We start from the raw sequence: 17,588 nt of genomic DNA, 5'->3' as shown, positions 1-17,588 counted from the left end.
AGGAAAATTATTTACCTCTAAGCTCGCCGAGGGGCGTGAACGACTAAAAGGGCTAACCAGAACAACGCTCAATTATCACTTAATGTTAATAAATTATTATTGTTAAACCTTCCATATTACTCTATTTTCCCTATTATCTATTTAATTTAAGCCTGAAGAACCCTGCAGTGGTTTGAAAGTTTGCTGTAACATCATGTATTTTTATAAGTTTACACACTGGCTGCGAGGTACTTAACGCAACAGGACGTAAACGTACGTCCTGTGGACGGCATGAGATCAGAATCTGAGCCCCCGCCATCCCATAGCTTGAGCTGGCTGTTAACCATAACCGGCCTCCCGCTGCAACAGGGACGACAGGGAAGGTAAGTATAACACTTACATCCCCGGACTCAGTGGGTCTCCTACTTTCAGCCCGTAAGCTTAGCTCATGGGGCTAAAAGTTGGTGACAAATTCCCTTTATTATTTGGAACGGTTTATAAAGATATATATAACTAAATTGATTTGGATGCTTTTTGGAAATCTCGGTCTTATGAATATATTAAAGAAGCCATTTTTGTTCCACCGATTTTTCTTTCTGACCCCATTACCAGGTTATATGAGTATGCTGAAAGGATTTAAGGAACATGATACAGGAAACTGTCCAGTGACGATGGGGCATCGAGGCTATTCCTGTAACAAGTGAGATCTACAATGATCAAAAGGCGAAACAACTGTGGAAATGGAACAGTTATCTAAATGTGTATCCAGTAACAACACGTGAGCATAAGAATGTCTACATGCATGCTCCCCAACCTGGCTCTCAGGCTGTTGTGGAACTACAACTCCCATTATGCGGGCACACTGGAGGTTGTAAATTTGCAAGAGCAGGAGAGCTTTAGGTTGGATACCACTAGTCTACATGATTATTATGGAGAGGAAGAAAACTAGTGCTGGTCTGTACTGGCAACTATTGGCTGAACGTCACCAATTTAAAAGTTGGTGGACTAGCCCTGTAAAACTGGCCACACGTGGAACAACTTTGTAGTGATCCGTCCAGCTTTCTGATATGTAGCTCATACACTAAAGGGTATTCCAGTGGTGCAGCCTGAAGTTCCTGGACCCCAATGTACACTATCCTACTAAATATAATTGGACACCTGAGCAAGAATCAAAAGTAGTATTTATTTTCAATTGTTAATACTTAGTAGGGCTCCTTTGGCCCTAATGACAGTGGATACTCTCTACTAAACACTTTTTGGACGAACTGAAATGTCGGTCAGAAAATATGAACAGCGTCCATCTTCTTTGAGAGAACTCAACAGACGTTTACAGGATGAATGGAAGGAAATACCGACTAAAGCGTATCAGACGTTAGTAGAAAGTATGCCACAGAGAGTATCCAATGTTATTAGGGCCAAAGGAACCCCACTAAGTATTAACATATGGAAATAAATACAACTTTTGATTCTTGGTCAGTTCTCCAATTACAGATTTTATACTATTCCACAAAAAGTAACAGGGTTCCCCATCTAACGTGCCATTTTTAATGGCAGAAGGGCATTAGGGTACTACTGTTGTCTCTATATCTCTTATAACTTCACCATGGAATTTTCCCAGCAATAGAAATTGCATTCTCCCATATTGTCAATAGTGATGTTAATGCTACAATTGTGGCCATTAACACTAGCAAAACAAGGAACATTCTGCGTATTCTGAAGTGGCCCGGAGGGTCCTACAGGATAGCCACACATTCATAAGTCCTGAAATACCTGGCTATGTGCTTTTGCGGAGACATAGAAGGTATTGTACAGAGGAGACACCCTGTCTTTTTCCTACTTCACGGCCCAAAGCTATTTTACCTGGCAACAGCTTGCTCTTCATTGGTTGTTTGGCACCTAATTCCCTAATTGGTAGTGGGGGAGGAGTTGAGACTAGCCCGGGAAAGTGTGCAGGGCAAGGCAGGATGTTAAGGGGAGTGTTGAGAAAAGTGCGGGAAAGTAGCAAGAAGTGAAGGAGCAGTGGATGAGAGTCGTTGTTGGGAGGTGGATGAGAGAGGAAGTGTGATGTACTGCAGCCGCAGTTACCGTAGCCCATATTGGGAATACACAAGCTTCCAGAACAAGTGCAGAGTGGAGTACAAAGATCTGAGAACCATCTACACAACAAAAAACAACCCTCTGATAACTAGGACTGAGAAGATTCTTTCTGGATAACTTTAAATAGAGAGAAACAGCATTGAAGAAAATCATTTTGTTATATTCTGTGTTTGGAACAACGTTAAATTCAACTGCAAAACAAGTCTGCAAATCTGTGAACTGTAAATTACTGCTCAGTAAACTGTGTACCTTCAGTTTACAACAAAAGCTACGTGGACTCGTCACAGTTGCTTTGCTACCAACCACCCACGTACACCCCCAAAAGGTACTGGCGTCACTTGACAGAACCGCTAAGTATCGCTATTACTATTATTCTGGCCTCTTCCACTGCGCGTGACTGGGCTATGCCACTTTTCGCCATTGTCGGGAGAGACCGCAGAGCCACCCGTGACATACATCTTTTTACCTGTGCTCTTCCCCACTACGGCCAGCCTCTGCTCAGACGCCGCAGTATGACTGGTACTCCATTTGCCGATCAGCAACATACAAATAACGATAGCTCTTATCGTTTCTATATTACTTAGGGTCCTTCCAGATCATGTTTGGAGAAGATTTGCTCTTTGATTTGTCTTTCATTATCCAAAGAGGAATCCCATGGTTGTATTTACATGGCCGATAGAGAGTTGAGACAGAAATTCTGAGGCGCATCTTGCATTGCACAGTACATGGACACTATTTTCTACACTTACAGACCAATGCTGACTTCCAGGGGTAACAACGAGGGAACAAGAAGCTGGGAAAGTTCACCTCCGGACTCCATGTCCCCTGTCCTGTAAGCTCCAGAACTTAGCTTATGGTGCTTATCGAATGTGATGGGTATCCTTATAATTTCGTCCATCGGGTTCTATCCTGGTGGCCGTCAATTTAGCGGAAAAAATTGCGTTGCATGCTGTGCTACTGTTTAAAAAAAATTTACAGAATCTGCGTCACAGGCTCCAATGCGTCCAACGTGTATATGAACCTAGCCTTTGGTACTCTTTCAGATTTATGCACCAATTCTTTTCATCTTAACCCAGGATTGGCATAAATCCTCCATAACTGTTTCTAGGTGGAGACTGCCTACCCTGAACCACTACAGTCAAAGTCTACTAGGAAATGAGACTCGCTGGCTTAGGAAGAGATGTGATTTGACTGAGACAGGAGGACATGAATTGGAGTAGAAGTGGGCATCTCACGAACTGTAATCATGCTACATGTGTGTTGCATCAGTTACAGGTCACTTTCCCACTGCAATCTGGTTTTAAAAACCACCTTTAACTCTTGGTTACAAGACACTCAGCCCTGAAATAACAGTAGGGGAGGTAAGTCTTCCCATAAGAATGACTTCTATTTCATCTGTTTTCCCTGCTATTTTTCTTCCTCACTCCAGCTGCTGTTACTATTTTCAGACAACTTGCTGAGTTTGATGGCGACCACCGACAGCTGCAGTCTAATTCACATTCCAGCATCCAAACTTCCTACTTATTTCTTTATGGGAAACCTAAGAAGAATGACTGGACATGCAGCTTTACTTTTAAGTCAAACATGGTCAGGAGCGGATTGGGAACTTAAAGGGGTTGTCTCACGGCAAACATCAAAATTTTACATTAGCCCATTCCCCCTGTCACCCCCCTGGCATAAAATAGCAATTTAAATCGGTTTTTAAACCGCTTGCTACTCACCGATCTGCCGAAATATGAAGTTATAAAAATCTTCTCCCTAAGATGGCCGCCGGTCCTTTCCCAGGGATGCACTGCGGTTTTCTCCCATGGTGCACCATGGGCTTTGTGCGGTCCATTGCCGATTCCAGCCTCCTGATTGGCTGGAATCGGCACATGTGATGGGGCGGAGCTACGATGACTACGCTGTGACCAGCTCTCCGGCACGAGCGGCCCTATTCACCAGGCAGAAGCACGGACTGCGCAAGCGTGTCTAAAAACGCCAGAAGACAGTGAATTTAGACGGATCCATGGCAACAGGTACGCTAGCAACGGAGCAGGTAAGTGAATAACTTCTGTATGGCTCATATTTAATGCACGATGTATATTACAAAGTGCATTAATATGGCCATACAGAAGTGTATAACCCCACTTGCACGTGACTACACAGCGTGCACGCGCATTGCCTTCAGCAGCCATGCACTACACACTACAGTTAAGCAGCTGTGCGCTACACACTACACTTAAGCAGCACGGGGTTAGGTTTAGGGTTTAGGGTTAGGGTGTAGGGTTAGGGTGTAGGGTTAGGGTGTAGGGTTAGGGTGTAGGGTTAGGGTGTAGGGTTAGGGTGTAGGGTTAGGGTGTAGGGTTAGGGTGTAGGGTTAGGGTGTAGGGTTAGGGTGTAGGGTTAGGGTGTAGGGTTGGGTGTAGGGTTGGGTGTAGGGTTGGGTGTAGGGTTAGGTGTAGGGTTAGGTGTAGGGTTAGGTGTAGGGTTAGGTGTAGGGTTAGTTTTAGTGTTTACGGTTAGTGTTTAGGGTTAGGTTTAGGGTTAGGTTTAGGTAATCCTAACCCTAAACCTAACCGTAACCCTAAACCTAACCCCGTGCTGCTTAAGTGTAGTGTGTAGCGCACGTCTGCTTAACTGTAGTGTGTAGTGCACGGCTGCTGAAGGCAATGCGCGTGCACGCTGTGTAGTCGCGTGGTGCCGAAGAGCCAATCAGGTGGCTCTAATCAGCAGCGCTGCTTAACCTAAGTGGAAACTACAAACATGCCCCCCGATCTCACCGCGGGGGGGGGGGGGTCGTGCGGATTTAAATGCCGCTGTCAGAATTGACAGCGGCATTTAAATGGTTAATAGCTGCGATCGGCCGCGCGGCCGCTCGCGGCTATTGCCCGCGGGTGTCAGCTGTAATAAACAGCTGACGCCCGCACTGTATGAAGAGAGGTTGCATCGCAACCTCTTTTTATACATACCCCGTGGCCACAGGACGTACCGGTACGTCCTTGGTTGTGAAGGGGTTAAACCACCCTTTGGTAGAGGCCAATAGGCTGCTGTCATAGGTATAGTAGATGGCACTACATAAGTAATGCATTGTACTATCCTAGCAATCCAACTATCACATCTTCAAGTCCCCTTGAGGGTCTAAAAAATAGCATCTAAATGAGGTCAACAAAGATGAATTTAAAAAAAAAAAAATCCAGTTAAAATTTTTTTTATTTTTCCCAACAAATGGAATACTAAACAAAATTTTAGAAAAGCAACACATAATTACCGCACTCATAACGACCCAGACAATGAAAATATTTTGTTATTTATCGCGCAGGGTGAACACTATAACGATAATTTTAAAGTCTAACCCCAGAATTGCTATTTTTCTTTGTTCGCCTCTGAAAAAAACAAACTGAAAGGTCCAAATTACAACTCTTCCCGCAAACAACTAGCCCTCACAGAGCTTTGCTGCAGGAAAAATATAAATGCTATTGATCTTAGCATGCGGTGAGGCAGGTTCAATTGTTTTTCGTTAAAAACAAAAAAGAAAAGAAAATTTCTATAAACTTGGTATCACAGTTTTCTTAGTTTTACCAAATGGTGAACACTATAAAAATAAAACCCAAAAGCAATGGTGGAATTTCTGGGGGGTTCTATCTCCCTCCCACCCAGAAATGTAATAAAAGTTATACAACATATTATAGGGAACCCAGGAGTGGAGCCATTATAAAATGCAACTTGCCCCCCCCCCCCCCCCAAGTCAACAAGTTATGCCTCTTGCAATGTGACAATGGCAATCATTTGGTCCTTAAAGCAAAAAATAGGCCTTTTACTAAACGTTTAAAATAGTCATGAAAAAAAAATCTAAAAGTGGCCTCATATTGTAAGTGGGTCAACACATTTATTACCTTATGCTGGGTCTGTTGAGTCTCATTGAGATGTCATCCATTCATGGCTCTCTGGGCCCGAATTACCCCAGTGCAATACAAATTGCATCAGCTCAGCATTTTTATGGTATCAAAAAGGAAGCAGAGGGGGATGTTTAAAGGGGTTGTCCCGCGGCAGCAAGTGGGTCTATACACTTCTGTATGGCCATATTAATGCACTTTGTAATGTACATTGTGCATTAATTATGAGCCATACAGAAGTTATAAGAAGTTTTTCACTTACCTGCTCCGTTGCTAGCGTCCTCGTTTCCATGGAGCCCGTCTAATTTTCGGCGTCTAATGGCCAAATTAGACGCGCTTGCGCAGTCCGGGTCTTCTTCTTTTCTCAATGGGGCCACTCGTGCAGGATGCCGGCTCCGTGTAGCTCCGCCCCGTCACGTGCCGATTCCAGCCAATCAGGAGGCTGGAATCGGCAATGGACCGCACAGAAGCCCTGCGGTCCACCGAGGGAGAAGATCCCGGCGGCCATCTTCAGCCGGTAAGTAAGAAGTCACCGGAGCGCGGGGATTCAGGTAAGCGCTGCGCGGTGTTCTTTTTTAACCCCTGCATCGGGGTTGTCTCGCGCCGAATGGGGGGGGTTTGAAAAAAAACAAAAACCCGTTTCGGCGCGGGACAACCTTTTTAAATTAGAAGAGACTCCGCAATGGCCTGATAATGACACAAAGGCCACCACCACCTCCATGCTACACAACCATACTGCCTTCTACAATAAAAGGTCTCCCACCGCAGCCAGCCTGCAACTGCTTCCTTGGCCCTCTGAGTCAGCAGGAGAGCAGGGTCTGTAGCAAGCTCTCCATCTTGCATCAACCCTAATTCAGCTGGGGTGAGCCTACTGGAGTGCAGTGTGTCCAGTCATTTGCCCAATTGCTGCCTAGACAAGCCCATGACCTAACCCCCAAAAAGTGTGTGTGATACAGCTTACTTCCCTCAAATCCAACAATAGAAGTCCTTGCTATATAATGAAGAGGTGCAAAGGAGCACATGCTAAGCCGTATCCCAGGAAAAAGCAGCAGAAAATAGTGCAAAATACTCTAGCACCAAGAAAAATGACGCTTTATTAAAGACCCATTAAAATAGATGTACACATATATCAAAACAATTGTTTACGTATTTTAGCTGAAAAAGAGAGGCTTAATTCATAGCATAGTATAGAAACAAAGTGGTAGACAAATGCCAGTATAGTAATTGACATAGTTGTTCACTTGAAAGAGCCTGGCCCTTCAATGATGTAAGCCCCACAAGAAGAACAAAAACAACATTATTAACAATTCATCAAATCTGTTCTACAATTAAGGTCAGTGGGGTACCGGGTATTGAATTGATGTGCATAAGTTTCTAGATGTTTCTGAATGGTCTATGTTTGTTTTGTGCTTATGTGTTGTCACGGGTCTTCCATGTGAGTAAATATGATGTGTATTGCATAGCTGGTGCACTGAATGGGTTACCATCTGGGTAATGTCTGGAAATGTATCTTTTGTATGTCATGTGACCTTGTTTTATATTTGTGATTGCAAGGTGCATGAGTGAGTCTCCTGGCTTTTAGCTGTCTCTTGGCCTTGTCAGTCCTGCTATGGAATGTGAAGCCTGTATGCACGCAGACACCTTTAGTCTGTGCGCAGGGAAGATTGAAGAAGCCGAGAGGATGCCATATGCGTGTCCTGGTTTCTTCTTCTCAGACCAGAGAATTAAGGAGTGAGAGAGAGAAACTGCAAAGATTGCGAGACCTCACCGTGCAGCGCTACGTGTATGTTTCTGCTCTGTGTACGGGTAGAGAGTTGGCAAGTGTTAGTCGAAGGGTGTCCAGGAACAGAGATCCACAGATAACTTGGCCTGTGAAAGTCCCTCTGTCCTCCTGTGTTTCCTCCCTGTCACACCACGTGTCCTCCTGAACCAGTGTCTTGCCTATGGACGTAAAAACTCTTTGGGACGGTTTCTGAGTTATGCTACAAGTAAGCGGCTTTACCGACCATTCCTGGTTCTGCCTTTAACATTCAACTCTGCATGTGTGGACGTCATTACATTGTCTAGAATTCACCGTGGATGGAACCGTGGCATCACACATGACAAAGGAACTCAAGGTAAACCACTGTTGGGTTACCCTATTTAATAGCCTGCCCTGGCCCCTTGGACGCGTTCCTGGTTACCCTCCGGGTGGGAGACAGTAGAGCCACCGTGACAAGGCCCAAACTCTACCCAGCTGTCTCCTAGGCTGGGGCCCGGTCAACGGACGCTGCACCTGTAAAGCTGGATATATCCACAGTATGAGCGTACAAAAAAATGCCAGGGAGGACCCTGAAAAAGGCGTAAACTATTGTATTTAGGATGTGCACATCTATCTTTTAATGAGACTTAAATAAAGCTTCATTTTTCTTTATTGATTATAGGAGGAGAAGAGAGGTACAGCAAGAAATGACTCTACCCACAAAGAACAGAACAGAGAAGAAATACGTACAGCAAGATATGACTCTACCCACAAAGAACTATGTAGTAAGTGCACAAGGTTCTCTTGCATGGAGAAATGGAAGTTCTGTTGTTAAGAGGAAAAGGAGAGTGGTGGTTGTGGGGGATTTCCTATTGAGAGGAACAGAGTCGCTGTCTGCAGACCTGACAAACTCACAAGAGGTATGCTGTCTTCCAGGTGCACAAAGCAAAGATGTGTCTCATAAGCTGTCAAGATTCTTCAGTTCTACAGAACACCACCCATTCCTACTAATACATGTAGGAACAAATGACACTACAAAAACGTTCCTTGCAACTATCTGCAGAAACTTTGAAGATCACGGAAAGAAGGGGAAGGAACTAGGAGCACAGGTGGTCTTCTCATCCATCCTCCCAGTGGATGGCCATGGAATAACTAACTACATTGATGGTGCTGTCAGCAAAGATTTGGATTTCTAGACCATGGAGTGAATTACCTATATGATTCACAGCTTGCTAGAGATGGGTTGCACCCTACAAAAACAGGTAAGCATATATTTGGTGGGTGCCTTGCTTCACTTATTAGGAGAGCTTTAAACTAGAACAATATGGGAAGGGAAGTGAAAGGCCAGGTAAAAATATACAGCTAATTAATACATTTGAGAACCTTACTATTAGAAGTGGAAAGAAAAAACAGACAAAAAATTCAGACGGCAAGTAGAAGAGCAAGAGACACCGATCACAAACTAAAATGTTTTTAGAAAAATGCTCAGAGCATGGGAAAAAACAAGGAGAATTGGAGCTCCTGATGCAGGAAGAGAAATACGATGTCATAGGCATCACGTAAACTTGGTGGGATGATACGCATGATTGGAATACAAGGCTTGAAGGATACAACTTATTTAAAGGACACAGACCTACTAAAAGGGGAGGAGGTATTGCATTGTATGTTAGGAAAACATTTATCTCCACACAGATTCAAGCTTCAGAGCATGGGAGTTCTGTAGAAACTGTTTGGGTAAGAATACAAAGAGAGAACAACAGAAAGGACACTATTGTAGGCATTTACTATATGCCGCCCGGACAAGCAGAAGATATTGATGAACTCTTTCTACAATCAGATAAAAAGAAAAAAAATAAAATAAATGAATCTTGTTTGTATAGCGCCAACTTATTCTGCAGCGCTTTCAGGTAATTTATTTATTTATTACCCCCCACCAAGCTAAGTACTCATTTTAACGACCTTGGAAGGATGAGTTGACCTTGAGCCAGCTACCTGAATCAGCGGGGATTGAACTTGCAACCTTCAGGTCGTGAACGAGAGCTTACACTCTGCACCACATGAGGCTCTGTTGCGCCACATGAGGGCCAAGCTCTCAAAAAATGGCCAAGCTCTCAAAAAAGTATGACATAGTGATCATGGGAGATTTTAACTATCCAGACATTTGTTGGGAATCTCTCTCAGGTAAAAGTGATGGATCCAATAAATTCTTATCTGCTCTTGCTGACAACTTTATCTTCCAAAAGTTAGAAGAGAAAACAAGGGGATCTGCTATCTTGGACCTAATTCTTACCAACAGGGAGGGAATAGTTGAGGAAGTAAGGGTCGCTGGGTCCTTGGGAGGCAGCGATCATGCCAGCCCTGAATTTTGAATAAAAAGGGGAGGAAGACCTGAGAAAACTCAGACCTCAAAGTTGGATTTCTGAAAGACAGATTTCAATGAACTGAGAAAGAGGGTAGGAAGAATCCAATGGCTGGATGTTCTTAAGGACAGAAATGTCCAAGGTGGTTGGAAAATATTGCAAAAGGAGATTCTCAAAAAACAATCATTAACAATTACTGAAAAAGGAAGAATGGGAAGCATTTAGATAGACCAGGATGCATGAACACAGAACTTGCACACATGTTAAAAAGGAAGAAAAATATGTATATCAAATGGAAAGAGGGGGGAATATCTGAAGAAAAATATAATGCGGTCTGCAGAAACTGTAGGGCAAGTGTCAGAAAAAGTAATACTGAATTGAGGCTTGCAACGGAGGCCAAAAACATTAAAAAAGGATTTGGGGGTATGTCAAAAGCAAAAGAAAAGAGAAAGATGTTATTGGATGCTTACAAGATAAAAATGGTGAATTGGTTAAGAATGATGTTGAGAAGGCTGAACTTTTAAGTTCCTATTTTGTATCTGTTTTCTCTGAGAAAGTAGATGTAACATCAACTGTTCTTCCCTGTGCTATTTGGGGAATAAAAGAATGCAGGCTATCTATAAGCAGAGAGATGGTGAGGGAACACTTAGCTAACTTAAATGAATTCAAGTCTCAAGGTCAAGATCAATTACATCCTAGGATAGTATAGGAAGCAGCAGAGGTAATTGCTGTACCAATCGTCATAGTCTTTATAAATTCCTAGAAAACAGAAGTCCCAAAAGATTGGAAAAGGGCAAATGTTGTCCCTATCTTCAAAAAAGGGAAGAAGGTGGATCCAGGAAACTACAGTCCTGTGAGCTTGGATTTCTTCTTGAAGGGCTAATGGGTAATCTTCCTCTAAGCACAGTTCATATCATGACTTTAAATGCTCATCATATACAGGTGAAGAGATTGTTGGAGTACTCCTTTAAATGTAGAATTAGCAATGAAGTTACCGGGATCTAAGTTCTCTCATCCATCTAAATTAGTTAGCAACGATCATTGGAGAAAGAACAAGGAGCTAGCCCAGTGTTAACCTTACAAACAGTGCAAAGTAGAACAAAGAAATTAATAGTGGTCGAATCACAGGTGACAGCACTGTAAGTTACACCTTATTTCAGTAGAAAAGTAGCAAATCATTACAAAAGCTTAGTAAATACATAACGTGCATACAGTAATTACATTGATAACAGTAAACCCTCATGACCACGGGCAAAATTGAATTTCAGAATCCGTGCAGGTGACCCGTGCGGATGATCCACAGTTCAATTAGCCCATAGAGAAGAATGGCGTGTGCACTTAATTTAACACCAGCGAATTTGATTTTATTTTATTTGATTTGTGGATGTCACGTGCGGAAAAGAAAATCACAGCATGCTCCATTTTACCACGGATAACACGCGGATGGGCTCTATTTATCTCTATGGAAGCGTGCGATCTGCAGTGCATCCGCAAATACAATTTTGGATGCATTGCGGATTTGAAGGTTAAATTCAGTTAGGAAGGTGGGGAAAAGGCTGGAAGGTGGGGTTGCGGATCCGCTGTGCATCTGCGTACATCCGCATGCAAAATAATGCAATCTACGATCTCCCGCAAGCAATAAAAAAATCAATTTAATGTTTACTGGTAGTGCATCCGCTGCGGAAATCCACATGAAAAATCCACGTGTGCCGTGGATATGAGGCCTAAGGAATGCAGGTAGAATGACTAAATATGGTCTCCAGGAAACACCCAAGCCCACAGTACCAAGACTAGTTCAGTCCAGAATACACCGCTTTTATGAACTTTAAACTTAACTGTATTACCCCTGACTAAAAAGTGTAACATAGGTCATTTCAATACTTTCACAAGATGAAGATAGATTTTTGCCATCTGCAAGGAAGTTCTGGGATATTAAGGAATGAGACAATGAGCCCTCATCGATATGTGAAAGGGCTCATATGGATTTCCTGTGTCTTTGTAAATAGGTCAGAATTATATTTTCCCTGGCAGATCTAGCAGATTTCCCTACATTCTGCCAACAACCTAACACTGCCTATAGATATATTAGAAGAAAGTCCGGTGAACCAGCTGATTTTGGTAGGAGAGGCCAACCATCTGATGTGCATGGGGGCTCTCTGAATCTGTCTTGCAGGTAAATATGGGGCGCAATATGAATCAGGCGTGCTAGAGTTCTTTTATACAGGACAGTTGTTTAAGCGCCTGATGCTGTCCTAGCGATTATTCCACTTTGACACAGGAGCGATGATTAAACAGTGAATGGAGGCGGAGTGTGCCGGAGAGATTGCTTCGGCTACCCCCCTCTATGCTCAATGATCAGGCCAATTGACATTTGATTTTTATGCCTGCCTAAATTTACCATTAAGCAAACAAATTATTGTTAGTCATTCAGACACTGGCAGAATTACCCAAAAATAGGACATGCAGCTGTTTTTCAATTTTGGATCATCGATCCGAGAGAAAAATCATTCATGTGAATGAACACATTGCTAGCATTGTGTTCTTTTCACACGTGATATCTGACCATATTGCAATTGGAAAGATATTCTGCGTGAAACTCGCCCGCGAAAATGCACCCGGACAGTCTTCTAGTAGTAGAAACAAAAATACAACCAGTTGGGTTTAATCTACCGTTCCTTTGTTTCCCGTAGAGATTACTGGCGCCTTCATCAGGCCACTGTTGTGTATAGCTATACTTTTTTTTTATTACCATGACAGACATCTATAAACTCACCCTAGATGAATGTTGGGGTGTTCTTCTGATCTTGTATCAAGCTCATACCAATTCTTAAAGCTTTTCATTTTTGGATTTTTCTTCATCTTCGGTCAAATGACTCAGATAGAAATATACGTGGCTATAATGGGTGGTTATATAAAAGAATCGGCTTTGGTGAAAGTGAAGACAAGCGATATATTAGTAGCATGTGTTGCTGGCAGTCGGAGCTCTCATCTTCCATCACTTTTGAAGTAGGAATGTCATCAGTCAAGGAAATGGGACATATATCTTAACTCTTCAGAGCCTGCAGCGAGGTGGTTACACGTCCAGTGAAATAAAAAGTCACCAACGATGTTGTAATAAGGAACAAATGATCTTCGTGTTTAGGACCTGACAGCAAATAGCTGGAGTGATAGTCTGCAGGCAACTGTCTCCTCGTCCTATCTGGTGCCTTCAAACATGTTCATGTTATCCGATAGAGATTGAACAGTGGTCAGATAGGTAGCTAAAGGCTCAGGGACCCAGATGCAAAAGTTCAGCTTGCACCCACCATCTCCCGTGTTGCATACAGTTGCAAAACACATGTATGCACATGATCTAGCCCCTGGGCATAAGCTTTTCAAACATGATTCATTTCCTGGACTACGTGAAAATGTGTTTGCAGTCCCTTCGACTGTGTTCAGGTTTTTTGTTGCATTTTCGAACCACAATTAAAATCACATAAAAAAACTGCAAGTGGTATACAAAAACTGCACGTTTTTTTTTAAAAACTGCACACACTTAAAAACCGCATGTGGATTTATACAATACATGCAGTCTTTTAAAAACCAAATGCAGTTTTTGATGCACTTTTTAATTGTGTGTAAAGTGTGCAATAATATACAGGAGATACCAGCATGGCCCATATCACTATATACAGGATGTATAACTTATACCAGCTGTACATATATAATTGTATAACCTTGGTATCTCATGTATATCAGTATGGCCCATATCACTATATACAGGATGTATAACTTATACCAGCTGTTCATATATAATTCTATACAGGAGATACCAAGGTTATACCAGCATGGCCAATATCACTATATACAGGATGTATAACTTATACCAGCTGTTCATATATAATTATATACAGGAGATACCAAGGTTATACCAGCATGGTCCATATCACTATATACAGGATATATAACTTATACCAGCTGTGCATATATAATTATATACAGGAGATACCCAGGTTATACCAGCATGCGCCATATCACTATATACAGGATATATAACTTATACCAGCTGTACATATATAATTATATACAGGATATACCAAGGTTATACCGGCATGGTCTATATCACTATATACGGGAAATGTATAACTTATACCAACTGTACATATACACTTATATACAGGGGATAGCCAGGTGATACCAGCATGGTCTATGTCATTATATACAGGAAATACACAGGTTATACCAGCATGGTCCATATCACGTTATACAGGGAGATGTGTAACTTATACCAGCTGTACATGTGTAATTATATACAGGAGATACCCAGGTTATACCAACATGGTCTTTATCATTATATACAGCAGATACATAGGTTATACCAGGATGCTCCCCATCACTATATACAGGAGAGGCGTGGATACCTGGACAAACATATAACATAAATCTTTTTTGGAAACTACTAGAGATGAGCGAACGCGTTCGTCCGAGCTTGATATTCGTGCGAATATTAGGGTGTTCGGGATGTTCGTTATTCGTAACGAACACCATGCGGTGTTCTGGTTACTTTCACTTCCTTCCCTGAGACGTTAGCGCGCTTTTCTGGCCAATTGAAAGACAGGGAAGGCATTACAACTTCCCCCTGTGACGTTCAAGCCCTATACCACCCCCCTGCTGTGAGTGGCTGGGGAGATCAGGTGTCACCCGAACATAAAAGTCGGCCCCTCCCGCGGTTCGCCTCAGATGCGGTGTGAGTTAGATGAGGGACAGTGCTGTTTGTACCGGAGCTGCTGTAGGGAAAGAATTGGTAGTTAGTGTAGGCTTCAAGACCCCCCAAAGGTCCTTATTAGGGCCACTGATAGCTGTGTGTTGGCTGCTGTTAGCAGTGGAAAAATTTTTTTTCTCAAAATCGCCTCTGCAGACCGTTGCACCTGGCATTAGGGACAGAAGTGCTGCATAGGCAGGGAGAGTGTTAGGAGTGAGTGTAGCCTTCAAGAACCTCAACGGTCCTTTCTAGGGCCATATTTATCCGTGTGCAGTACTGTCCAGGCTGCTGTTAGCTGTGCTGCATTTTTTTTTGCTTCTCAAAATCGCCTCTGCAGACCATTGCACCCTCCATTGATACTGCAGGGAAAGAATTGTATAGGCAGGGCCACAACACAGTTATTATTCATAGAATATACGCAGTGCTGCCTTTTGGTGGAAAAAAACTGAAAACAAATCTATTTGTCCAGCCTCTGTCCGTCCTAAGGGCGGTGGACACGTGTGAGCTGCTTGAACAACATTGCTAAATCAGACGCACCCAGCTACGCCTTACTGCTGGCTTCGCCATTTGCTTTCCTTAATTGGGAAAAAAATACCTGCTCTCCAAGAGTTATAATAACTCTGCTACCCTCACGTTCTGTGACACATAAGCAGGGACACAGCACAGTTATTAAACTTCTCATGTTCATTGAATATACGCAGTGCTGCCTTTTGGTGGAAAAAAACTGAAAACAAATCTATTTGTCCAGCCTCTGTCCGTCCTAAGGGCGGTGGACACGTGTGAGCTGCTTGAACAACATTGCTAAATCAGACGCACCCAGCTACGCTTTACTGCTGGCTTCGCCATTTGCTTTCCTTAATTGGGAAAAAAATACCTGCTCTCCAAGAGTTATAATAACTCTGCTACCCTCACGTTCTGTGACACATAAGCAGGGACACAGCACAGTTATTAAACATCTCATGTTCATTGAATATACGCAGTGCTGCCTTTTGGTGGAAAAAAACTGAAAACAAATCTATTTGTCCAGCCTCTGTCCGTCCTAAGGGCGGTGGACACGTGTGAGCTGCTTGAACAACATTGCTAAATCAGACGCACCCAGCTACGCTTTACTGCTGGCTTCGCCATTTGCTTTCCTTAATTGGGAAAAAAATACCTGCTCTCCAAGAGTTATAATAACTCTGCTACCCTCACGTTCTGTGACACATAAGCAGGGACACAGCACAGTTATTAAACTTCTCATGTTCATTGAATATACGCAGTGCTGCCTTTTGGTGGAAAAAAACTGAAAACAAATCTATTTGTCCAGCCTCTGTCCGTCCTAAGGGCGGTGGACACGTGTGAGCTGCTTGAACAACATTGCTAAATCAGACGCACCCAGCTACGCTTTACTGCTGGCTTCGCCATTTGCTTTCCTTAATTGGGAAAAAAATACCTGCTCTCCAAGAGTTATAATAACTCTGCTACCCTCACGTTCTGTGACACATAAGCAGGGACACAGCACAGTTATTAAACTTCTCATGTTCATTGAATATACGCAGTGCTGCCTTTTGGTGGAAAAAAACTGAAAACAAATCTATTTGTCCAGCCTCTGTCCGTCCTAAGGGCGGTGGACACGTGTGAGCTGCTTGAACAACATTGCTAAATCAGACGCACCCAGCTACGCTTTACTGCTGGCTTCGCCATTTGCTTTCCTTAATTGGGAAAAAAATACCTGCTCTCCAAGAGTTATAATAACTCTGCTACCCTCACGTTCTGTGACACATTAGCAGGGACACAGCACAGTTATTAAACTTAGATTATTCATTCACTAGAGGCAGTGGGGCCTTTCGTTTTCCAAAAAGGGAAAAAATTATATTTGGCCTGCAGTCTTGCGCCAATTTATTTCCTGCCTGTGAAATCAAATCACTGGTAATACAGCATGCTGAGGGGTAGGGGTAGGCCTAGAGGACGTGGACGCGGCCGAGGACGCGGAGGGCCAAGTCAGGGTGTGGGCACAGGCCGAGCTCCTGATCCCGGTGTGTCGCAGCCGACTGCTGCGCGATTAGGAGAGAGGCACGTTTCTGGCGTCCCCACATTCATCGCCCAATTAATGGGTCCACGCGGGAGACGGTTATTAGAAAATGAGCAGTGTGAGCAGGTCCTGTCCTGGATGGCAGAAAGTGCTTCGAGCAACCTATCGTCAACACGCAGTTCTGCGCCGTCCACTGCTGCAAATCCGAATCCTCTGTCTGCTGCTCCTCCTTCCTCCCAGCCTCCTCACTCCACTACAATGACACCTGCTCAGGAGCGGGAACACTCCCAGGAACTGTTCTCGGGCCCCTGCTTAGATTGGGCAGCAGCGGTTCCTCTCCCACCAGAGGAGTTTATCGTCACTGATGCCCAACCATTCGAAAGTTCCCGGGGTCCGAGGGAAGAGGCTGGGGACTTCCGCCAACTGTCTCAACAACTTTCTGTGGGTGAGGAGGATGATGACGATCAGACACAGTTGTCTTGCAGTGAGGTAGTAGTAAGGGCAGTAAGTCCAAGGGAGCAGCGCACAGAGGATTCGGAGGAAGAGCAGCAGGACGATGAGGTGACTGACCCCACCTGGTGTGCAACGCTTACTCAGGAGGACAGGTCTTCAGAGGGGGAGTCAAGGGCATCAGCAGGGCAGGTTGCAAGAGGCAGTGCGGTGGCCAGGGCCAGGGGTAGAGGCAGGGCCAGACCGAATAATCCACCAAGTGTTTCCCAAAGCGCCCCCTCGCGCCATGCCACCCTGCAGAGGCCGAGGTGCTCTAAGGTCTGGCAGTTTTTCA

The 17,588-nt window shown here is 43.7% G+C and overlaps 1 protein-coding gene across 1 annotated transcript in view; it reads right to left on the bottom strand.

Moving 5' to 3' along the window:
• Positions 1-12,910, bottom strand: part of DPYS (dihydropyrimidinase) — an 86,087-nt gene extending 73,177 nt beyond the window's left edge. The window contains exon 1 of the mRNA XM_066578094.1: positions 12,826-12,910. The gene's annotated coding sequence lies outside the window, so the exon portion shown is untranslated. The remainder of the gene's footprint in view (positions 1-12,825) is intronic.
• Positions 12,911-17,588: the final 4,678 nt, after the last annotated feature.

This window comes from Eleutherodactylus coqui, chromosome 9 (assembly GCF_035609145.1).
Source record: "Eleutherodactylus coqui strain aEleCoq1 chromosome 9, aEleCoq1.hap1, whole genome shotgun sequence".
NCBI classification, from domain to species: Eukaryota; Metazoa; Chordata; class Amphibia; order Anura; family Eleutherodactylidae; genus Eleutherodactylus; species Eleutherodactylus coqui.
This window is presented reverse-complemented; position numbering and strand designations above follow the sequence as displayed.